General features: G+C 47.0%; 1 protein-coding gene across 3 annotated transcripts in view; it reads right to left on the bottom strand.

The window, feature by feature from the left end:
* Positions 1-25,828, bottom strand: part of GRID1 (glutamate ionotropic receptor delta type subunit 1) — a 2,731,706-nt gene that overhangs the window by 809,813 nt on the left and 1,896,065 nt on the right. The window lies entirely within an intron of this gene.

Consider the following 25,828-nt stretch of genomic DNA (forward strand, 5'->3'; position numbering starts at 1 on the left):
CAGGGCAGAGGCACAGCAAAGAAAAGGTGAGAGACACAGCAGGAAGAGCAGATAGACAGTAGGCAGGAAAAATGCACAAGAGGGCGTGGGGGCTGAAGGGAGCATAACAAGTAATAGCACAACAGGGATGAGAAAACACAAAAACAATGAAAGAGTACTAGGAGTAGTTCAAGATCACAAAAATTATGAAAAAGCACTAACAGGTGTTGGAAACCGCAAAACCAATGAAAGAACACTAAAAGGGAGTGAAAAGACACAAAAACAGTGAGAGAGCTCTAAAAAAGAGTGCGACAGCACAAAACGGTTAGAAGAGTACAAAAAGGAGTGAGAGGGTACAAAATGGTAGAAGAGCACAAAAAGGAGTGAGGGAACACAAAATGAGTCAAAGAGTACAAGAAAGAAGTGAAAGAGCACAAAACCGGTGAAAAAGTGAAGAAGGAGGGAGAAAGCCCAAAAAGGAATGTAAAAGAACAAAATGAGTACAAGATAAGAAGGAACTGGTGAGAGAGAAAGAAGGAGAGGAACTGAACAGAAGAAGATGCCAGAGGAGAGGGGGAGCAGGAAGGAGATAGGCCAGAGCCTCAAGGTAAATGAGCAGGGTCTGAAAGACCTAGACTGGTTGGAGGACCTGTCCTATGTAAGTGGAGGATGTTGGACCTAGGCACCCAAACAATAGGGTCGTGCATCAGCTGGCACTAAGTAGGTCTTCAGAGGGGGAAGGAGCACAGGGACAGTGTGCTGGACTGCAGAGGCACGGAAACAAAGAGGCAGGAGATGCAGCAGGGGAGACTAAGGAGCAGGGAGAGGTGGGAGGCAGGTAGAATGTATGGGATAGGTGGGGCTGTGGGGTGCATGACACGGGGGCAGAAAGCAAAAGAAAGAGCACAAGCGTGAATGAGAGAGCACACAAATGATTAAAGACCACTAAGAGGAGTTGGCAAACCCCAAAATGACGAAAGAGCATTATAAGGAAGTGAGAAGACACAAAACTGATGAGAAAGAGCTACAAAAAGCAGTGAGAGAGCAGAAAACGATTAGAAGAGTACAAACAAGGAGTGAGAGGGTACAAAATGTTGGAAGAGTACAAAAAGGAGTGGGAGAGCACACAAACTAATGGAAGAGAACAAAATGAGTACAAGATCAGAAGACACCAGGACTGAGAGAGAAAGAATGAGAGGAGCTAGATGAAGAGGAGGAAACAGGAGAGAGTAGGAGCAAGACAGGAGCATCAAGACAAGTGAGCTGGGTCTGAAAGATCAAAGACTGGTCAGAAGACTGGTTCCAGGGAAGGAGGAGGTCTGGGCCTCAGATCCTGGTATTGAGGTTGCACAGTGGCCACCTTTAAGTAGGCCCTGGGATGGGAAGGAGGGCAGAGGGTTGGTGGGCGGGGCTTCAGAGGTGCAGAATAGTAGAGGCAAGAGATACTGTAGAAAGAACAGGTAAGGAGTGGAGATGAGGGAAAAATGTGGAGGAGGAGTGTGGGGGTCTGCAATAGGCATAACAGAGGGGCCAAAGCCAAAAGAAACAGCACAAGCCGGAGTGAGACACCAAAATAAAACAATGAAAGAGCACTAAAATGAGTTGGAAAGCAGCAAAATGATGAAAGAGTACCACAAGGAAGTGAGAAGACACAAAAATGGTGAACAAGTCCCAAAAAGGAGTGAGAGAACACAAAACAATTGAAAGAGTACAAAAAGGAGCAGGAAGGCACAAAATAGTGAAGGGAGCGATAAAGGAATGAGATAGCACAAAACTAGTGAAAGAGTACAAAAAGGAATGACAGAGAGAACAAAATGTAATGGAAGAGAATGATGAGTACAGGATCAGAATACTCAGGGGCAAGAAACAAAGAAGGTGGACAGGTCCCAGGTAAGTGGTTGGTCTTGGACTAGGCACCTACTCAATAGGGTTGTGCAGCAGCTGCCATTAAGTAGGCCCTTAGAGGGGGAAAGAATGTGGCCTGTGGTGGGGGGGCTGGTGAGGCATGGGAAAGAAGAGGTGGAATTGAATTTAATTCGTTTTGTAAAGCACACAGCTACCCATTTAGGGTTTCCTGGTGCTAGGCCAATAAGACAGTGACCGCATAGCCCCAAGACTAGAAAATCCAAGTCTTCAAGTTCTCACAGAAGACCAATAGAGTAGAATCTAGCGTGGGCTGACTTGCGCTCTTTCCTTAAACTCATAACACAATACCTTGAACTGTATATGTTTCGGAAAAATGAGCCAATGAAGCTCACAAAGGAGCTAGGAGGCAGGAGTGGACCGCAGGAGGCAGAACAGAAGCCGGGCAGCTGCTTTCTGGACCTTCTGAAGACACCAAATGGAAATATGGTCAATTCCTAAATAAAGGGCATTTCCATAACCCAGCCAGGACAGAACCAGAGCCTGGATCACGTTTTTGGAGCAGAGAAGGGTAGGAGCCAGCTAATCGTCCTCAACCATTTCAATATGGCAAGCAGGATGACGTCACTTTGACCACTTGAGGGCTCAATCAATCAATCAATCATTAGATTTATAAAGCGCGCTATGTACCCGTTAGGGTTTCGAGGCGCTGGGGAGGGGGAGGGGGGGGGGGGTAGCTGCTATCGTTCGAAGAGCCATGTCTTGAGGAGTCTCCTGAAGGTGAGGAGGTCCTGGGTCTGGCGTAGTAAGGTGGGGAGTGAGTTCCAGGTCTTGGCGGCAAGGTAGGAGAAGGATCTGCCGCCAGAGGTCTTGCGCTGGATTCGGGGGACGATGGCGAGGGCAAGGTTGGCAGAGCGTAGTTGGCGTGAGGGAACGTAGAAGTTGAGTCTGGTGTTCAGGTAGGTGGGTCCGGTGTCGTGTAGTGCACCGTGTAAAGCTTTTCATCCAGGATGAAGCCCAGATTCTTCACCTTGGGAGAGGGAGTTGGAAGTGGACCCAGGGAAGAAATGTTATGGACCCCAAAGCTGGGGAAGTCACAGCAGGAAGAGAAGGTAAGGAGTGGGGAGGTGGGAAGCAGGAAGAATGTGCAGCAGGGTGGAGGGAGGGTGTGGGGATCATGGCAAAGAGGAAAGAAGGTGAAAGAAAGAGCACAAGCTAGGATGGGAAAGCACAAAAACAATGACAGCACTAAGAGGAGTAAAATGATGAAAGAGCACCAAGGAGTTGGAAAGCACATTAATGAGGAAAGGGCACTAAAATAGAGTGAAATATCACAAAACGAGTAAGAGGACAAGAAAGGCGCAGAAGAACACAAAATAAGTCAAGCAGTACAAAAAGGAGAGAGAGAGCACAAAAACCTATTAAAAGCACAAGATCAGCTGGTATGGGGGTGACTGGACAGAAAGGATTCCAGAGGAGAGAGAGTAGGAGGAGTGAGCTGGGTCCAAAAGGGTCTATACTGGAAGGAGGCATGGTCCCAGGTAAGTGGGGAGCTAGGCCTAGGCACCTGCTCAATGGAGTCACAAAGCAGCGGTCCTAAAGTAGGTCCTGGAAAGGGGAAGGAATGTGGGGGATGCTGGGTGGGGCGGCTGAGGCATAGGAAAGAAGAGGCAGGAGAGGCGGCAGAGAGCGAAGGTAAGGGTAGAAGGCAGTAAGAATGCACAGGAGGGTGGTTGGGAGCTGTGGGGAGCATGACTGAGGGGGAAGAAGCTGAAAGAAAGAGCACAATCAGGGGTGAGAAAGAGCAAAAAGAATGAGAGAGTACTAAGAGAAATCATAAAAATGATCAACGAGCACCAAAAGGAGTTGGAAAGCACAAAAAGATGAAAGGAGTTGGAAAGTACAAAAACAATAAAAAAGCACTAAGATGTAGTGAGTACACACAAAAATGGTGAGACTGCAATAAAAAAGGAGTGAGAAAACACAAAACAATTGAAAGAGTACAAAAAGGAGTGAGAGGGTTCAAAATGGTGGAAGAGCATGAAAAAGTAGTGAGAGAAAACAAAATGAGTCAAGGAGTACAAGAAAGGAGTTAGAGAGGACAAAATAAGCAAAAAAGGTACAAAAAAGAGTGAGAGCACAAAAACAAATGGAAGAGATCAAAATGATGACAAGATCAGATGACATAGGGGGTGAGAGATAAAGAATGAGAGGAGCTGGGCAGAAGACGATGCCAGAGGAAGAGTAAGGTGGGAGCCTAAAGGTGAGGGAAATAGGTTTAAAAATGCCTACGCTGAAAGGACTCCAGACTAAAGCAAGTGGGTGGGGCCAGGCCTAGGCACCTTCTTAATGAAGTTATGAAGCAGCCTCTATTAAGTAGTCACTTGGAGAGAGAAAGAAGGAAAGAAGGTGGACAGAAGGGGATGCCAGAGGAGAGGGAGCAGGAGGCTCAAGACAGACACCTCAAGGGAAGTGAGCTGAGTCCAAAAGGGCTAGACTGCTCAGAGAACTGGTCCCAGGTAAGTGGGTAGGAGGGGGCTGAGCTTAAGCACGCATTCAACCTGCTGAATTACCCAACTTGTTGAGGATCACATCAACTTGTTTTAATAGCACCCACTAAATTATTTGAGCCTGTTTTAGAATTCCCAGTGTTGGAAAAGTAGGAAAATAAAAGCTGGAGGATTTTGTGAGACCTTTTTCTGGAACCAAGGTCAGTAGGTAGTTACTGGGAAGCATTCTTGGTGGACACTGTTGTTTTATTCGGGTCCCAATTCCACTTTTCTGCAATTGAATAACAATGGAACAACATTTTTACATCTGACTTTAACGGATAGTGAAAGTGAACTGTCAAAGTTTACTGCAGGAGGCAATAAAGAGACTTATACTGTGTTTCCTAAAGATATGCTAGATAAAATCAGTCTTTGGTCTGATCTGTCTCTCTCAAAATGGTAAAGGGCCTAACTTTCAGGATGGCGGAAAGCAATAAATCCCCATATATGTACTCTGTGGCTCATAGCCTTGGCCATGAACTTGTATTTTTCATACCTCCAAAATCTCCTGGCATCAATGTGGCCCCAAGGCCCTCCCCAGACTCTATTTTGACCGCTGAGAAAATAATCTTTAGCACTTATAGTACTCGTATGACAGGTGACATTTGCTGGGACAAAATTCTCAGGAAATTTCATGGACAATAGTATATTTTTTATTTTCTTAAAAAAAGAAGAGAGACAGGATTCAAAAAGGAGCTGAACTGATATTCCTGCCTTAGAGATTAAATAAATCCTTAAAAATGAGGCTGTGATAAACTAATGATGACCTACTCCTTTTAAAGAGTTACCGTCTGTTTTTGGATTGATTAACAAAGGCAAACTTACACTTTTGTTTACGATTGCTGGTTACAAAGGGATTTATGACTAGTATCTTTATGAGTTCAGAGTCTACATTCAGAAAAAAACCTATCTTTTATGTGTGGAGACAACGCACTCGTAGACATACTACTCATAAATATCTTTGTGAATAGCAAACAATCGTAAACTTATATGAAAGTGTAAGTTTACTTTTGTGGATAAGGCCTTAAGACTATAAATGCAGCCTGCTCAATTTTTGCTTAAAACTTTCTTTATCAAATGTACATATAATACACAGCAATGATCCAGCAGCTTGCACAACACACAACAAATGTACCCAGTCTAAGGATCCATCATAGTACAGATAGGACAATCCATGGTGGGCATACCGCCCCAACTCCTCTCTTATAACCCCTGTGCCAAGACAACAGTATCACCATAGAGACTACAGTCTTCCCTCCTGGGGAGTGCCCAGATTCCCCTGCTATTATTGGTTGCTTGTGGAGTCAAGCTGCGCTCCCTTGCTGGAGCACTCCTCCCCTCCAAGAGTCCAGCTACATCCTCTGCCCCTCCAACAAAGCTATCCAGGACCCCCGCCCTTGCCTGCAAGTCTTCCTGCACCTTGTCATCTCACCTAGACTGTTTAATGTACTTCTCTTCTGCTAGTGCCTATTCCTTAACATCTTCGTACCATAAGGGAACCTGAGGACTACTGCTACTCAACCAGCAGATCACCACCCGTCTGCAAGACAATGTAAGTACGGGAGTTTATGTTACATCTTTCTTCCTTTTTTCTTAAGGACCACTCCCAGGATTCCTTGTGTGACCCAGGCTTCAGTGGGATGCCCGTAATTGCTGTAAAGGTATCAAAGATAGACTCCATGTACCACTGGACTGGGGGGCCAATACCAGGCTAGATGTAAGAAAGGGGCCCAATCCATCTGACCCCTGGGACAGCCATGACTCCTCCCTTCATACACCTTACTGAGGATAACTGGTGTTAAAAAGACACAATTTAAGAAATTGAATTGTTTAAGCTGAAATCTTGTTTTACACAAGACTGCTTGCACCTGCTTGCTTGTCCTGTCCCTCATGTCATCTGTGAGCCGAGCCCCTATATCAATTATCCAGTCAGACTTTCCCCTTGAAACTCCGCAGGGAACATCACCCATCAGACCTTCTTATATATGCGTTACGGTGTGCAGCGAGGTACCCAAATGCAGAAGGACCCTAATGTCTGTGAGAGGCCAGTGGGAAACTAGTCTATATCCTCCTAGCCATCCTTTCGAATTTTCCATATTGGAGAAGCTGACCAGGGCCCACATCAACCATATCTTTGCTTAGGGGAAGAAAAGAAAGCTGTCATCCCGGTCAAAGATCCCACTGGTTCTCTCAACCCTCTACCACCTTTTAGCCATTGTCATTCTCTCCAGCAGTTGTTTAAATGGTTGGAGCTCAGACGACTAGCAAAAAGCACCATTTTGGCAATCTGTTTCCAAATAATTCCAGTCTGCCTAATAATGTATGGGTACTCTCCCTATAGGTGGGATCCCTACATTAGTATGTCCACTTGTGAATTATTCCTATGCACTCCACTTAGCAAATTCTGCTCCCAGTTGTCCTTCCCAGCTGCCCATGTAGTGGTATTGTATGTGGAATGCATAGTAATAGGCCTGAAATTCTGGTAGCCCCGCAACTGCCTTCTCCAGATCCCTACATACAAGCAGATACCAACATGCGGTCCAACCTATTGAAGGTAAGATGCACCAGTGGGCATCAAGAGTACTCCATGGCCTGGGGACACTGTTCTCTCCTGATATCTACACATGCTACATTAAGCATATCGCCTGGCTTTGTACCAGGTCAAGGGGGTACATATATATTGCGCCACCCAGCACACAATTGAAATTGCACGTGCAGAGGACTAGGGTTTCCATATATTCAGTAAGGAGACTCTGTAACTTGGGAAAAAAGGATTGTTCGTCCACATTAGGGGTCTAGGTATTTAGGAGTGTAATTTCCCTCCCATCAAGCGTGCCATGCAGTAAGAGGTATCTCCCCTCAATATCTGACTCAGAGTGCCTCAATTTAAAGAGGACTCGAGATGAGATCCAAATGAACATTCCTCATGCATAGGTTGAATTTATGGAGGAATAGAGTTGTCCCTATCACTTCTTAGCTAGTTTTTGTCCCGCCACGTCTGTAAGATGTGTTTTTTGCAGAGAAGAAACTTCAACTTTGTGACGCAGCATGTATGAAAGTACCCTGTACCTTTTCATAGAATTGGCCAGAGCTCTAACATTCCAGGTCAATTGCTGTATGTCATTGGCAAACTTGGAGATCAAAGAAGGCAAAATAATGGCTGCCCTAACTAAGGTAGACAAAAAAAAGAGAAAAAAAAGATAGATGATGCTCGTGGTGTATTCTTTGTTAGTTCATAAGCGTGGACACCCTCCCAGAGACCCGGGACAGTGTGCCTCACATTGTCCTCTAAGCCTGACCAGGATGCAGCACCTTTTGCTACCCCACACATCCCCCAAACACCATCAGAATATGCATATGCAAATTTAATGACAAGAATAGGACATTCTTAGGGACATGAAGGCTCTGTTACATCCTGCAACCAGTCCACATCCTATCCTGCCATTGTCAAAGAAGAGTCCCTTGTTGGCAGCTCCTTCAGGCAGAGTGTGCCATCCTCGTCCACTCCTGGCCTTCCTGATCTCCTCCTGTTTGCGTCCTGCATCCCAGTATGGAGGCAGCAGGGTCCGACCCAGATCATGCTGCCTCTGATGCCAGCCCCACACTGGGCCACGACCTATTTGACTCTACCATCTCATACTATTCCCATATCTACGAAGAAGGGTACCCTGCCTGCATGTTGCACACAGAGTTTGGAAGAAACAAGAGCATGTATTTCATGCCTAGCTCTCAAAGCTTTTATTTTACAAGCTCAAACGTGCATTATTGATGCTGTACTCTTTGGTTTTAGTTGGGGGAAATGTGAACCTTTGCACCTTCATAGTAGTGCTATCGCAGGTGTCTCTTAAAAAATATTAATGAGTGGTTATGTATTTTGAATAATGAGTTCATGTAGAAAATTAAATAATGTAGAAAAATAATGCACACATTTGAAAATGTGACTTCGAAGAATGGTCACCAATGTTTGCGAAATGTACTAATTAATGATTAATGCTTCTGAAATCTTGAAAATGTACTAGATTAATGCAGTAATATGTCATATTAAGGGTTATGAAGTATGCATTAGTTTTATTAATTGTAGGCCTTAACTTAGTGAGCGTCTTGGCTTATTTTGCCAGGCCTCATGCAGAAGCTGTATTTCTTAGCGTTTAATAAAATGCTGACCGAGTGAATTAAACTGTGAAATGTCCATTGTCTTGTTAAAAGTGCTTAACAGAAGCTTTTCGTGAGAACCGAATGCAAGGAGATGATGTTCCCGCTAGTGTAACATTTTATGTGTAATGTGTGTGAGACTGACTTTCCCAGGACGAGAACAATGAAGATACTGACTGGAGCTGGAGCTGCAACAATATTGTTACCTGACAAGCCGGATGATGAGAAATCGTAAAGTGGACCAATCAACTGCATGTAAATAGTGAAATATTAGAATAGAAATATTATTGGGTAAAGTATGAACATATAATTAACTGACCAATAGGGAATTAGGGGATATTTTAGGTGACTTTGATATAGCAACACCGCAGAGGGAGAAGACTTCAGACCTTATTCAGAATTCGAGAGGAGAGAGAAGAAACATTAGGAGAGGTTCAAGATTCATACCAACATTGGGCTCATATTCAATGACTGAGGGCCTGATGCCTTGCTGATCGACTGATGACCTGAGGACTAAGACTTATTATGCTTTGCTGACCCATACCGAGGATGGGTATACATTGAAATGTGACTGTTATGCATCTTGTGCCTTTTCTTTCTGGGTACCAACTATGGTGTTTTGATAGATCCATAGCTAGATGTTTTAGAAATTTGTGTTGCTAAATTGTTTTGCATGAATCCCAACATGCTGATGCTAATCTGACGTTAGTTGAGGATTCTGACTTATCACAAAAAAGACAGATGTTTATAGATTTCTCTGCTTAACTACATGTATTTCATATCTTTGTCACAGCTGGCTCTGCTATTGATTTGCACTGCAGCTCTGGAATGTGTTGTGGTTCAAGCTTTGGTTAGATTGCGTTTCTTCCGCCACTTTGGTCAACCAGTATTGCTTTATATGTGTTTCATTTGATATTGAGATTAATCTGCATTACTTTAGCATTGTTAATATAGGGAAATAAACTTACTAAACTTTACTAAAGGTGTTATTCATGGCTGAAAGGTCATGGTGCATGGCAATTACTGATTCCATTGATTATTGAGTTTATTGATTACTAGTGATTGTTGATTTTTGTGTATTGATTATTGATTATGTACTGGAGCTATGATAAGAACTTCTTAATTGTGAGTCAAAAGGTTCATCGACCTATCGGGTCCCCTTGTAAGTTTACTTATTAAGGTTTGACACGCTAACAGTTATGGTAGCAGACTGATGGTTAGTCTCCTTAAGAGCTTGCCATAGGTGTGCGGTACAGAGTGATAACGGTTATGGTAGCAGTTTGAAGCTGCTCCTTTTGAGAGTCATTTTTATTGAGATTTAGATTTGTTTTTCAATAATGATAATTGGAGAGAAAATTATGTCCCCTTAAGCCCAGAAATAACTTTCCCAGATCCTGGATCCTGCTAGTGGTTGTTGAGGATGTTCCCGGCTTTCTAGTGATAGAGTGAGTGAAATAGGTTGCGCTTGCCCAAGCTTATGCAAATCGCAGATGAATTACAAGGTTTTTGAGGGTTTTTAGGGAGTTTGCATACTCCAAATGAAGTTTTAGTAGGAGTGTGCATACTCCACAGTGTGAGAGTAGGGAAGTCATCGAACTTCATATGTGTGTGGTGCTTTGTGCTCAAAAATTGTCCACGTTGTTGTTGATGTACGGACCCTGCGTGGTCTAAGACTCCGAGTACATTGAAAAGTGTATGAGACACTTGGGTATATGTTGTAATTTGTCTGGTTTAGTAGGTTGATCGGGCGTGATCAACAAGTCAGTGTGTGAGTTAAAGTGGGTGAGAGAAAATTTTTACTGAGATTTGGCGAGTCCTATGTGCACCAGGACAGACCCATTGATCAGTTGAGAGTAAAATTTGCGGGTCGAATTTTGCTTGCGAATCTGGGAGACCGAGAAAGGGGAATAGCTGTATGTGCGAAAAAAGCCATCAGTAAAAGTCCGTCAGGTTTCTGAAGCAGTTGTGTTACCTTTCTTGTAGTAAACCAGCAGATTTGTTTTGGGGTTTTGGTTTTTGGTTAGTGCTCGCAATATTTTGCATTAGTTTGTGTGAATTGGAGTTTAGGAGGACGAGCTGCAAGACTTTGTCAGGCGCAGCATGGGTGAGTGTAACGTCACTGGAGCAGCGCTGGGATAGGTTGATTAGTGAGAAGGGTCGCGCAAGGATTGGCAGTCGTCCGTGAGAGGCAATTGGTCGAGAATGTGGGTGAAAGGAATCTTGGGATTAAAAGTCAGTTCCTGATTTGATTTTGAATAAACAAAAGTAGAAGAGATGAAGTTTTCAAAGCTTTGAGAAGTTCCCTAAGGGGAGATACTATATTACAGCGAGTGCAGGGGAGCCTACACCACCAGCGAATACAGCGGCTTACATTGTAATTGAAGAGAGAGGTGTTGCGCAATGTCTTTGGCTAAAGCAATGGTGCAAGTTGACAGAGAAAAATGGGAACTTAGGCCCATATTTGTACTTTTTTAGCACCGCATTTGCGTAATTTTTTGACGCAAAAGCAGCACAAACTTACAAAATAGAATTGTATTTTGTAAGTTTGCGCCGCTTTTGTGTCAAAAAGCGACGCAAATGCGGCGCTAAAAAAGTATAAATACGGGCCTTAGTGTTTCCTATAAATGAGACATTCAATTTGAGGATTCTGGAGCAATTGCGGATGGCGCTATATGAATTGAACCCCTTCTGAGACCAGCACAGTTTGAGACATTAGTAGTTTGGGAACTGGTATCTAGAAAGCAACAGCAATTGAAATTTGAGAGGAGAATGAGAATGGCAGAAAAGACTTTAGCAGAGGCTAAATGGGGTTGGAATCAGACGATATGGAGGTCAGAAAATTGGCAGGGAGTTAAGTTGTTTCCGGCAATTACACAGGAGGATGGGAAGGAAGGAAAGAAAGTGACTAGGAAGATTAATAGAAGTCCACCCGGGAGTAAGGGAGCTAGAAACTCTTCAACAGTAGAGGAGGAATCAGATAATGAAGAGTTACTTACACAGTTATTGAGAGACCGACCACCACCTTATACAGTACGCAAGAGTGGTCCGAGTACTAGTGCTGATCCGAAAGCCCGACACAGGTTAGTGGGACAGCCAGTCCGGTGCAGGTTAATGCTAACCTGACACCGAATGTGGTGCAAAGTGGTCCTAGTGTGTCAACTACTTCTGTAGTGCAGACTCAGATGCAGCCGCCACAGATACAGAGAATATATCATGATGTGCCCATTTTAGAGACCACTTCGAACTTAGTAGTGCCCATGGAACAGGTGGTTCCGAGACCAATACTGGTCCAGACTGAGCCCACTCCAATTTTGTTGCCCCAAGTGCAGGCGCAGGTAATGCCGAGATTTATGCCAGTGACAGGGACACAGTCCGACATGACTCCGATGATCAATCAGAATATGGGACTTACTCTCCCACAGAATGTAGGTGCCAGAACAGCCCCAGATGCTATATCGCTACCGATTACTGTTGGTCCAGCGGTACCATTATTTGCACAAACAAACCAACTGTGAGTGAACAGGGAGCAATGTCTCAAAGCCTTATGAGGGAAGGACTTAATGAACCTGTTCTGTAGTCTCTTCCATGGGTCAGACTTTTGACTGGTCAAGATCATTGTTAGATTTTAGTCTACTTGTTGCACTTCCAGATGCTTAGGCCGGACCAAATGTAAGCCAGAGCCTAGAATTATTGACACTGCAGAATCCGAATGCAGTGGCACAGAAGATGCCCCTGATCCAAGCGAGTAACATTTCGTTACAGGGACTGACAGCTCAGCAGTTGACTGAATTGTTAGACAAGCTGTATTCCCCACAGAAAGCCCCTAAAGGAGAGGAGTATTTGAATTGTGTCAGACTAGGCATGGAAGCGGGAGAACTCATTGAGGGAACAATGGGAGTAAATAGGTTAGAATTCTACACAGAGGCAGAGTTAAGATACTTGTGCCCAAAGATTACGAAAGAGGTGAGCAGAGTGCATCAGAGATTAGCAGATTTGGCAGAGAAATATGGCATAGAAATTGAGAAAACAAACCATTTGAAGAGGAGTTACAGATTAGATTTTGAGGCAAAAGATTTTGAACACATGAGGTTGGCCTGAATGAAGGCACACCTAAAAGAATTATTGCAGAGTGTTCAGATATGGGGAGCATTAGACAAATGGGAAGGCAGATGGGTAAAGAAAAGAGACAAGAAAAAGAGATTCATCAGAGCTGACTGAGAATGTGCAGCCGGACAGAGATCCAGTAAAGATTTTACCAATGAGGGAGATTCCAGGGGGAAATTTTGTTCATGTCCCTTGGAGCAGAGTTGACATTTTATCATTTACAAATGATTATGCAAAATTGAGAGAGAAGCCATTAGAGTGGCATCAGCAGACAGAAAGATTTGTGAAACTTGCGAAGTGTTTGTGGGAGAACTTGAACACATCACTGGAGATAGTGGTTACAGCTGACTTATGGGTCGAGTGTAAGAAGAGTGTAGACTGGCCAACAAGTAAACCGGAGAGAGACAAGAATTCAGGTGCACCATCTCCTGAGGTAATGAAATATTACTATAAGGTGATTGAGTTTCTGAAATTGAGGACTTTACCCCAAAATATTGATTGGCAGAGAATTGACAGGACAGCACAGGAAGCTAAGGAGTCGATAAATGCGTACTATGAGAGATTGTTGCAGGTATTCAAGCAATATAGTGGTATAGAAACATTGGAGGCGAAAGACATGCTACATTTTGTGTTCAGATTTGTGGAAGGATTGAGACCTGAAATTGGCCAGATGATTAAATCATAATCAAATCATTAACATTTATAAAGCGCGCTACTCACCCGTGCGGGTCTCAAGGCGCTAGGGGGGAAAGGAGGGGTTATCGCTGCTCGAACAGCCAAGTCTTTAGGAGTCTCCGGAAAGCGGAGTGGTCCTGGGTGGTCCTGAGGCTGGTGGGGAGGGAGTTCCAGGTCTTGGCCGCCAGGAAGGAGAAAGATCTCCCACCCGCCGTGGAGCGGCGGGTGCGAGGGACGGCAGCAAGTGCGAGGCCAGCGGAGCGGAGGGGGCGGGTGGGGACGTAGAAGCTGAGGCGTCTGTTGAGGTATTCCGGTCCCTTGTTGTGGAGGGCTTTGTGTGCGTGGGTGAGAAGACGGAAGGTGATCCTTTTGCTGACTGGGAGCCAATGCAGGTGTCTCAGGTGTGCGGAGATGTGGCTGTTGCGGGGTACGTCGAGGATGAGGCGGGCCGAGGCGTTTTGGATGCGTTGCAGGCGGTTTTGGAGTTTGGCGGTGGTCCCGGCGTAGAGGGTGTTGCCGTAGTCCAGGCGACTCGTGACAAGGGCGTGGGTCACGGTTTTTCTGGTGTCGGCGGGGATCCAGCGGAAGATCTTGCGGAGCATGCGGAGAGTGAGGAAGCAGGCGGAGGACACGGCGTTGACTTGCTTGGTCATGGTGAGAAGAGGGTCCAAGATGAAGCCGAGGTTGCGGGCGTGGTCTGCGGGGGTCGGTGCGGTGCCGAGGGCCGTGGGCCACCAGGAGTCGTCCCAGGCGGACGGGGTGTTGCCGAGGATGAGGACTTCCGTTTTTTCAGAGTTCAGCTTTAGGCGGCTGAGCCTCATCCAATCTGCGACGTCCTTCATACCCTCTTGTAGGTTGGTCTTGGCGCTGGCGGGGTCCTTGGTGAGGGAGAGTACAAGTTGGGTGTCGTCGGCGTAGGAGGTGATGATGATGTCGTGCTTGCGTACGATGTCGGCGAGGGGGCTCATGTAGACATTGAAGAGTGTCGGGCTGAGCGATGAGCCTTGAGGTACGCCGCAGATGATCTTGGTGGGTTCTGAGCGAAACGGAGGGAGGTAAACTCTTTGGGAGCGGTTAGCGAGGAAGGAGGCGATCCAGTCCAGGGCCTGGCCTTGGATCCCGGTGGAGCGTAGGCGGGTGATTAGGGTGCGGTGACAGACGGTGTCAAAGGCAGCCGAGAGGTCGAGGAGAATGAGGGCGACTGTTTCACCGTTGTCCATCAGGGTTCTGATGTCGTCTGTGACTGAGATGAGGGCGGTTTCCGTGTTGTGGTTGGTTCGGAATCCGGTTTGTGAAGGGTCGAGCAGGTTGTTGTCTTCCAGGAAGGTGGTCAGCTGTTTGTTGACGGTCTTTTCTATTACCTTGGCTGGGAAAGGTAGAAGAGAGATGGGGCGGAAGTTTTTCAGGTCGCTTGGGTCAGCCGTAGGTTTCTTTAGTAGGGCGTTGACTTCAGCGTGCTTCCAGCATTCGGGGAAGGTAGCAGAAGAAAAAGAAGAGTTGATGACGGTCTGGAGGTGCGGGCGATGATGTCGTCGGCTTTGTTAAAGATGAAGTGCGGGCAGGGGTCCGAAGGGGCGCCGGAGTGGATAGAGTTCATGATGGATTTGGTTTCTTCCGTGTTGATGTGGGTCCAGTTGTTGAGGGTGATGTCCGGGGAAGCGGGTTCAGTGGTGTATGGTTGGGTCTGGTGTCCGAAGCTGTCGTGGAGGTCGCTGATCTTGCGATGGAAGAAAGTGGCGAGGGATTCGCACAAATCCTGTGAGGGCGTGACGGCGTTGGCGCTGGCGCTGGGGTTGGAGAACTCTTTGACGATGCTGAAGAGTTCTCTGCTGTTGTGGCTGTTTTTGTCTAGTCTGTCGGTGAAAAAGTTCCTTTTGGCAGTGCGGATCAGGTGGTGGTGGTGGTGATTAAGAGTCATTTGGTTTGCTGGCAAGCAAAGCCGATTGATGAGGTGTTGCAGTATGCGAAATACTGTAGTGATGATATTGAACTGAAGCAGAAAAAGTTGAAAGAGAAAGCGATAATGATGCAGATTAAAGCAGCTCAAACAGTATTACAAGGACATTTTGTGCAGCAGAAGCCGCAGCAACTGGGAAATGTCATGTTTCAGCCTCAGATGAGAGGTAGAGGTCGTGGAGGCAATATGAATCATGGTCCAGATTTGAACACTGTAGTGGTTTAGAATGATGTGCAGGGAATGAAGAAGCTATTACTGTGTCACATTTGCAGAGCCGTGGGACATTGGAAGCAGGAGTGTCCGATGATGGTGCAGGAAGGTGTTGTTCAGCAGAGTAATGACATCAATTCATTCCAGAATGTGAGAGGACCGACACTAAGGGGTCCTAATTCAAAATTCCAGAATAATGTGAATCAAATGCAGAATTTTTAGCCCATGCAGCAGGTGCAAATGCCCCGTGCACAATTGTGATAGTTGCAGCCGATGCAGCAGCAGGTTCCCATGGCACCTAGACAGCAAATGCAAATACCTCAAGCCCCGATGGAGCAGCAACATATGATGCTTTCTCAACAGGTCACAGGTCAGAGACAAAAGCAAAGTAGTGACACAGTGCACCAATTCCCGTTACACAGTGAGGATGAAATAAATGGTGAATGGAAGAGCAACAGTTCAGATGAGGAACCATGTGTGCTTGAGACTTCTTTAGAAGTAGATCAAAGAGGACCCTATGTGAGGGTAAGGGTTATGGGTCACAGAGTTTTATTCTTGGTGGACACAGGAGCTACACGCTCTACAGTGAGAAGTGCAGAGGTTGCGAATTTGCCCCTTTCAGGTAGAACAGTTAAGGTCATGGGGGTAGCAAAAAAGTATTTGACAAACCTGATTACTGACCCGGTTCAAGTAGAGATTGGCAATTTCCAGGAACTGCATAAATTTGTACTCTGCGATTCAAGTCCGGTATCCCTACTGGGAAGAGACTTGCTGTGTAAGACTAAATGTTTGATTACTTGCTCAAATGACGGAGTTGAGATACAGACAAATAGCGATGATGAGGAAGACCAAGCCCCACAAATAGAGTGTGAAAATACAAGTGAGGAGTACCCTTTGATTGAGTTTTTCCCAATGTTCACAATGAAAGAGCTCCATCCTGATTTGCAGGGAACAGTACAAGAGAACATGTGGGATTTGACAGGAAAGGAAATAGGTCTGATTAAAGGAGTGAAGCCAGTCAAAGTTACCATTAAACCAAATGCACTTTTTCCTCCACTTCAACAGTACAACATGACACACGATGTCCTGATGAAAGTGGCTCGGATAATTGCAGATTTTGTGAAGCAAGGCGTTCTGAAAGAAGTATTAAGCAGTCCATGTAACTCACCAATAGTGGGTGTGAAGAAGCCCCGTGGGAAGGTACGGATTGTTCAGGCTTTGGGAAAAGTAAATAAGATTGTGGTCAAATGTTGTCCGGTAGTACCTAATCCAGCTGTGATACAATTCCAGATTCCATGTGATGCAGATTGGTTCACGTCATTGATTTGTCACAAGCGTTCTTTTCTTTGCCTCTTCATGAGGGCAGCCAATTTCTCTTTTGTTTCAAATTCCTGGATCAAGTCTATTGCTGGTGTAGATTTCCTCAAGGGTATACGGAGTCGCCCTCCATATTCAACCAGATCCTGAAAAAGAATTTGGAGTCGTTGGAATTGCCTTTCCAATCAATTTTGGTGCAATACATTGATGAGTTACTGATTGCGCCCAAGACAAGGGATGAGTGCAAGTATGATACTATTGCCCTGTTGAACCATTTGGGAAAGAATGGCCATAAAGTGTCCTCACTGAAATTGCAGTAGTGTCAGAAAGTAGTGAAGTATTAGGGTCACCAGATTGAGAAAGGGTTGAGAAAGATATCCAGAGAAAGGATTACGATATTGCAAATAAGTCCCCCAAACACACAGAGAGATGTCAGGATGTTTTTGGGAAAGGTGGGTTATTGTCGCCAATGGAGCCCAAATGTTTCAGTCATTTCAAGACCATTGCAGAAGCTGACTCATAAGGAAGTCACCGATCCCATAGTGCTAGACCAGGATGAGATGAAAGCGTTCACTGAACTGAGAGAGAGTTTGTGCAGAGCTCCAGCATTGGGTAGGCCTGACTACACGAAGCCTTTCACATTGTTTTGTCATGAGCGTGATGCATGTTCATTGTCTGTCTTGACACAGGTCCATGGAGGCACACACCGCCCAATAGAATATTTTTCAGCTACTTTGGACCCAGTTGCAGCAGCCTTAACCGGGTTGTTTGCGAGCAGTTACTGACAAGGTCGAAAACACAATACTTGACTGGTGCTATATTGACTAGGTATGAAACGAGTATTTTGGGGTCACCAAACGTGACACTGAAAAGATGTACAGTGATGAACACAGCAACCTTACTTCCGTGTGAAAATACTGAAATTGAAAAAGAGGAAGATGTTGAACATGACTGTCTCAAAGTAACTGAGTTGTGCACAAAACTGAGACCTGATATTAGAGATACTCAATTGGAAGTAAATTACCAAATTATCTTTGTTGATCGTTCTTGTCTGAGAGACAATACAGGGACACTGAGAGCAGGATATGCTGTATGCACAATTACAGGTACCTTGGAAGCTTCCTGGCTTTGAGGAGTGTATTCTGCCCAAATAGCGGAACTGGTAGCCCTTACTAGAGCGTGCCATGTTTATGCTCAATTGAGGGTTACTATCTATACAGATAGCCAGTACGGATTTGGAATAGTTCATGATTTTGGTCAATTATGGTCACAGAGAGATTTCCTGACCTCTTCTGGTTCACCAGTGAGAATGGGGAGAGAATCAAAGAGCTATTATATGCAATTAAAATGCCTGAGAAGATTGCCGTGGTGAAATGCAGTGCACATCTGAAGTCGCAGGACTATGTATCACTGGGAAATGGATATGCGGATCAAGTCGCAAGGTTTTGCGCATTGAACTGCATATCGTTCAAGGACAAGTGGGAACTGTTACCTGAAGAAGACTCAACATGTACGAGCTATGCATTGAAAGTAATTGACACTGGAAGAATTACAATCTTTGCAGAATTACAATCTTTGCAGAATAATGTCGACAGAGAGGAAGAACGTTCATGAAGCAAATTGAAATGTGTTCAAAGACAAGATGAATTGTGGGTTACTGAGGAGGGTCAATTGGTTTTGCCAAATAGCCTGTTGTCTCAAATGACAAGGTACTATCATGGTCAGGCACATATTGGGAGGGATGCCAAGGTTCATCTGTTCAAACATGATTTTTTCAACCCAAAGTTTAGACAAGCTGCTGAAGTAGTTTGCCATCGTTGTGTCATTTGCCAACAGTTAAATGCGGAGAAAGGGACAGTGGTTAACTTGAGCAACATTGGAAGAGCAGGAGGTCCATTCAGCGGAATGCAAATGGATTTCATTGAGATGCCTGTGTAGGGAGGTTTGAGATATGCGTTGGTGATTGTTTGCATTTTAGACACTGGATTGAAGCGTACCCTACACGAAGAAATTATAGTCTAACAGTAGCGAAACTGCTGCTTAGGGAACTGAAACAGCGTTTTGGGTTTCCGATCTCTTTAGAATCATATAGGAGAAGTCACTTCAATAACGAAGTGATTAAATTACTGTGTGCAGCATTGAACATTGAACAGAAGCTGCATTGTAGTTACCGCCCTGAAGCATCAGGACTAGTGGAGCAGATGAAAGGTAAATTGAAGTCAAGAGTTGCAAAGATGTGTGCAGCTACAAATTTGAAATGGCCCAATTCATTGCCTTTAGTATTGATGTCAATGAAAAACATACCTGACAGGAAGACAGGATTGTCGCCTCATGATATCCTCAGTGGCAGAGCAATGAGGTTACCAACAGTGCCAGGAAATGCACATGTCAATATTACAGATGATATGGTGTTGGATTACTGCAAGGGTCTGGTTGATGTAGTCCACTCTTTTTCTCAGCAGGTGGAGGCCACCACACTGCCACCAATCCATGACCCAGTGCACAACCTGAGAGATGGGGACTGGGCTGTCATCCGTAAGCACGTGAGAAAGACGTGTTTGGACCCTCGTTGGAAGGGACCATACCAAGTGGTCCTACCAACTATTACAGCTGTGAAGCGTGCTGTGATCCCAAACTGGATTCACGCACATCACACGAAGAAAGTGGCATGTCCACTGGTTCATGAAGAAGCGTTGTTGAGAGTACCAACAACAGTACAAGTCTCAGAGCCAGAAGAAGAGCAAGGAGGAACTGAGACCAGATCTGAGCTCGTTGAAGACGGTTCGGTCACTTCTGTGAAATACGAGGGTGGAGACCTCAAGGAGAGTATCGCAGAACCTAGCTCAACTGAAGAAGCTGGAGAGCCTAGTCAGAGGAGGGCTTTCCCAGAAGAAGATGATCCTGACAGACAAGCAGAGCAATTGCCAGACCCAGAAGGGGAAGGAGTTGAGGTGGATCAAAGGCAAAGTGATCTGACTCCTCCTGAATAAGTTGCAGATCCGTCAAGAGAAAACACCACAGAGCAAGAAAAAGATTTAAGCTCAGTCTTGAAGAGAATACTGGCAAAAGGTCCACTGAAAGGAGATAAGTGGCTGGAATCGCAAGTAGAGAAAGGGAAAGAGGTGGTTGTTGAACAAACTATAGAGGAAGCAATAGATACCACAAGGAAAGAAGGTGTAAGTGAAGGAGAACTGAATGGTGATCGAAAACTGAAGAGAAATAGAAAGAGCAAGTCGAAGATACGCAGGTCCTGAATGGGCGTATGCAACTACAACCGAATGGCAGCAAGAGTTTATGGCCCTCATGACAACATTGGTGGTAAATGCCGCTTACCGCCATGCTGTCGGCCGCCAACAAATTGTGACCGCGGCGGTATACCGCTTCCGGGTATTATGACCCACACAGAGAAATCCGCCACTACACAGACACCCACACAAGTCCGCCAGACCAAAGGTCAGTGATAAACTGGTGGTAGCAAAACCCACACCATTACGCCAACAGAAATACGCCCACAGCATCATGACCCACAAACCACCGCAGCGGACATTCAACCGTGGTAAACCAGTGGCGGTACACACCGCCACGCTCAAAATACACACACACTAACAAAACTACACCACATTAGACAATTCAAACTACACACATCTGACACACATATACACACCACAACCACACCAATATAAAACACACACCCACAATACCCACAACCCCTTCGAACGAAAAAAATATTGCCAACTGAGAGAGAGAGAGACAAGCCAGGATCACCCACTGAATCTGAACCACATAACACCATCATCCATTCACCATCCACACACCTCACAGCACACACCCCAACACATCACCCCACACACCCTCACACATACCAGTCACACTACACCCATGGCACCACAAAGACATCCCAGGTTCTCATAGGAGGAGCTAAGGGTCATGGTGGAGGAAATCATCCGGGTAGAGCCACAGCTATTCGGATAACAGGTGCAGCAGACGTCCATTACTAGGAAGATGGAGCTATGGCAGAGAATCGTGGACATGGTCAACACCGTGGGGCAGCACCCAAGATCAAGGGATGACATCAGGAAGAGGTGGAACGATCTACAGGGGAAGGTGCGTTCCGTGGTTGCAGGACACCAGGTAGCTGTATAGAGGACTGGCGGTGGACCCCCAACTTCTCCCCCACAACTAACAACATGGGAGGAGCAAGTCTTTGCGATCATACATCCTGAGGGCCTCGCAGGAGTAGCAGGAGACTGGACTCTGTTAAGTAAAATATTTACTACTTTATCCCCCCCACCTGCATGCCATCACAAACTCCCACCCCTACCCTCACCCCCATCACTCCACCGCCTCACATATACCCCACCATCACAACCCACCCATCCCAATACCAGGCACTGCATGCAACACCAATGCATGGGCACCCATCACAGACCTCCATGGACACCCATCACCACAGCATGCACACTAGTGACAATCACTTAGCCAAACCAAGCACAACTCACACAAGCCAAAGCCGCCTTGCTAATAACAACCATAGAGGGAAACATATCTATGCACAAGATGGCACATGCAGATACAATAACACTGCATTTACATCCCCACAGGACCCCCACTCAACGTCACCGGAGAGGGGGTGCCAGCCACATCCAGTCCCCCCCGAAGAGGCCCACAGTGATGACAGCAGCTCTGCACGCCTGGATCACGATGACCAACCTTGCCCATCAGGGACCTCTGCACAGTTGGTGACTCAGCCACAGTCCCAAACCACCACAGAGCCTCCCACATCAGGAAGCACCACCACAGCACCCACCCAGCGGGCCCATACCTCTGTTCCCAAGACACGTCAATCAGCAGGGTGTCCACCACTACAGGGACCCCAGGCAACCCCACAAACACAGGACAATCAGGGACCTGGGGTCAGTGGTCACACGGTTCAGGGGACAGAGGCACAGGACAATAAGGAAGCTGGGAGGACTGCTGTGTGACAGGGGGAGGACAGGCCCAGGGAACGACTCTCCACGAGGAACTTGCAGGGATCCTGGGAGGATACCACCATTCCCAGGAGACCATGGGCCAGATACTGTACAAGTTGCAGGAGACCCATCAGCTGCAGGAGGGACAGTACCTGGGGATCAGGGAGGACCTGAAAGACATCCACGCCACTCTGGTCAGACATGGCCAACACCATGAGGGAGGCAGTGGCACACCACCGGGCCCCTGACACTAGCCACAGCGATGAACAGCCCTCCACCTCCGCCGGCGCTAGTGGACAGGAGTCCCGCCACAGGACCAACAGGCCACCAGCACCCCGCCCCCTGCAGAAGGAGAACCAACACGCAAAAGGTCCCTGCGATCCAGAAGCCAGAGAACATTGCCAAGACCCCCGCCAGGAAATAGGACTCTTCTGATTGTCACCCTTCTATCCCACTCTGTCACCCTGTCCACTTCCTATGCCCCTTTTTGACAATGCACCTGTGATACAAATTGAATGGACACTACCCTGAACTTTCCTCCAGCACCAACCCAGCCAATTGCAATACCCCCCCATCTATCAACACATAAATAAACACCCTTTGAACAAATTCAAGTATGGAGTCTATGGATTATATGACAAATGTATTTGTTTCACAAACTGTAAACATCGCAATTCAAATCTACTGTAATATTAACACAGGTATGACCTGTACTGTGCAGCAGTAAACACACCAGGAGCCAGAGTGGGGCACGGAGATCTGAAAATAGAGATGCCAAAGGGTACAGTAAGTGGCCATAGAAATAGGGAAATCAGGCTGCCATGTTCAATGTCAAACACAATTCTGCAATGGAAGGTGAAGTTACAGTGTCTTACCTGTGTGTCACTGAAAGTACTGTTGAATGAGTGTACTTCTGTTGTCCACATCTTCTTCCTCTGCCTCCTCTTCAGACTGTCCACAGGCTCCACAGCTGCCACGCGATCATCTCCAGGCTCATCCCCCTGCAGAAAAGGCACCTGGCGTCTCAAGGCCAGGTTGTGCAACATGCAACATGCAACGATGATCTGGCACACCTTCTTGGGTGAATAGTACAGGGATCCACCTGTCAGATAGAGGCACCGGAATCTGGCTTTCAGGAGTCCAAAGGTTCTCTCAATGATCCCCCTTGTTCGCCCATGTGCCTCATTGTAACGTTCCTCTGCCCTTGTCCTGGCATTCCTCACTGGAGTCAGTAGTCATGAGAGGTTGGGGTAACCCGAGTCACCTGTAAATATCGAGGGATACCTGTTAGCCACACACTCACCCTTAGGGCAAAACCCACACCCATATACCTACATCAACTGGGTGGGGACCAGGGCTCACCTATTAGCCACACCCGGTGCCTCTGGAGTTAAGACAACACATATGGAATGCTGCTATTCCTCAAGATAAAAGATCATGCACAGAGCCAGGATACTTGACATTGACATGGGATATGTACTGGTCCACCAAACACACCATCTGCACATTCAGACAGTGAAAGCTTTTTCTATTTCAGAACACTTGTTCATTTGTCCAGGGGGGGACAAATGCAATATGTGTACCATCAGAGCACCAATAATGTTGGGGATTTGTGCCAGGGCATAAAAGTCAGCCTTCACTGTGGCCAAATCCTCCACCTGGGGGAATACGATGTAGCTGCGCATGTGTTTCAGCAGGGCAGACAACACTCTGGTGGGCACGTTTGAGAATGTAGGCTGTGACATCCCTGATTCCATGGCCACTGTCGCTTGGAAGAAACCACTTGCCAGGAAATGGAGCACTGACAGGACCTGCACTAGAGGGGGGATACTTATGGGCTGGCGGATAGCTGAAATCAGATCTGGCTCCAATTGGGCACACAGTTCTTGGATTATGGCCCTATCAAGTCTGTAGATCAGGATAATGTGCCTGTCCTCCATTGTCACCAAGTCCACCAGGGGTCTGTACACGGGGGGATGTCTCCATCTCCTATTCATCCTCAGCGGTTGAACTCTAGGGTGAAAAACGGTGAGCAGAGGGTCATATTCACACATGTGTTAAAATAAATGTGCATTTCTTCCTTTACAGAAACAGTATGTGAACTTGAGAGTCAGTTGATGTGCCAATGTCTGCTGTGAGGTAGTTAGGTGCCATGGCCTGTGCCCCCCTGAAATGGCTGCTGCCTGACCTGTGAGGAGAGACAAGTGGAAATGCGGTTGTGCGCCGCTGCGGTCGGCAGTCGATGACCGCCGCTCGACATCGCATTGGTTATCAGTGGGTCCTATATGCTCCAGGAGCCAATGGCGATGTACGCCGGCGGTGACGGTATGCACCGCCACGGACGTGACCGTCATTTTCTATCTGTTCACTCACTTGGTACCTGACCTTCAACAGGAGAGGACCTACACTGCAGGTGCTGCTGTGACCTGTGTCTGGAAGCGACAATGGCTCGAGTGTCTGGGGAAAGGGCCCCCACCTTCACTTCGGAGGAGTTGGAGAGACTGGTGGACGGGGTCCTACCCCAGCACACTTGTCCTCCAGACAAACAGGTGAGCACACTGTGAGTATGATGCGTGGACAATGAATGTATGGATTGCAGTGCGTGTAAGCCTCCTGTGAGGGGGGCTGAGGGGTCCTGGGCAGAGTGCTGCATGTCTGGTGGTCAATGGATGTGCGCAAGTGGATGGGATGGATGTTGTGGGCCATGAGTGTAACTGACCGGACGGTATGACTTATACCTTTTTCTATGCATCTTTTTCTGCAGGTCAGCGCCCATCAGAAAAAGGGGATTTGGCGTGCCATCGCCAAGGAGGTGCGGACCCTGGGGGTCTTTGACAGGCAGAGCACCCACTGCCTCAAACAGTGGGAGGACCTGCGCCGCTGGGCAAGGAAGACGGCGGAGGCCCAGCTAGGGCTGACCACCCAAAGAGGAAGGGGTGCCCATCGTACTCTGACCCCTCTGATGTTTCGCATCCTGGCCGTGGCATATCCGGAGTTGGATGGGCGCTTGAAGGCATCACAGCAGCCACAAGGGGGTGAGTACAGAATCAGAATCATGACTTTGCGCACGTTAAGGTTCAACCTGGGTGGGGGATGTGGGCTGTGGGTGCCCCCAGGCCAGGCCAAACATGGCAGGGTATGTTCAATGATGGGCAAGATCAGATGCACTCCAACCCCAATAGTGTTAGTGGGCATCTACTACCGGGCAGGGTCCTATGGATTTCAGGTGTGCAGCTAATGGTGTTGCATTGTACCCCATGGTCTGGTGACTAGCATTGTAACTGGTAGTGCATGGCCTAGTGCATAGGGCTGATCCCTGTGTGTTGTGTATGCCTACGGGTGTTGTTTTGCTGGCACTGACCAAGTGTAGCCTCTGTCTCTCACCCCCCCCTTCTTGTTTTGTCACCCTGCCCTTGTGTGCATTCGCATCATCTGGCGGAGGAGCAGAGGCACCAGCGATGGAGGGAGCTTCATCCCTCTTGGAGCGGGTGGCCGAATCAGACGGTGAGGGCACCAGTGGGACCGAGTGCGAGGTGAGCACCACGACTGAGACAGGAGGGGACACTACCGACAGCGACTCCTCCTCCGATGAAAGCTCCCTGGCGGTGGCGGACACCTCTGTGCCCACCCCAACAACAGGTACAGCCGCCACCCCCATACCAGCAGCCCCTCAGCGTGTTTCCCGTGCCCACTCACCCAGGAGGGTGGGCATCTCCTTTGTCCCAGGCCCCTCAGGCCCTGCCCCAATCAGCCCTGCTGCCCTCAGTGAGAAGGCTATTGACCTCCTGAGATCCCTCTCTGTTGGGAAGTCAACCATACTGAATGCCATCCAGGGTGTAGCAGGGCATTTGCAGCAAACAAATGCATACCTGGAGGGCATTCACTCTGGCGTGGCGGCCCAACAGAGAGCATTCCAGGCTCTGGCCTCCGCACTGATGGCAGCCATTGTCCCTGTCTCTAGCCTCCCCACCCAACTTCCTCTACCCAGTCCCAATCCCCTCAACCCCAGCCCATCCCAAGCACACCTTCAGACCAGCAATCTCTCGAATCAA

This window comes from Pleurodeles waltl, chromosome 6, assembly GCF_031143425.1.
Source record: "Pleurodeles waltl isolate 20211129_DDA chromosome 6, aPleWal1.hap1.20221129, whole genome shotgun sequence".
NCBI lineage: Eukaryota > Metazoa > Chordata > Amphibia > Caudata > Salamandridae > Pleurodeles > Pleurodeles waltl.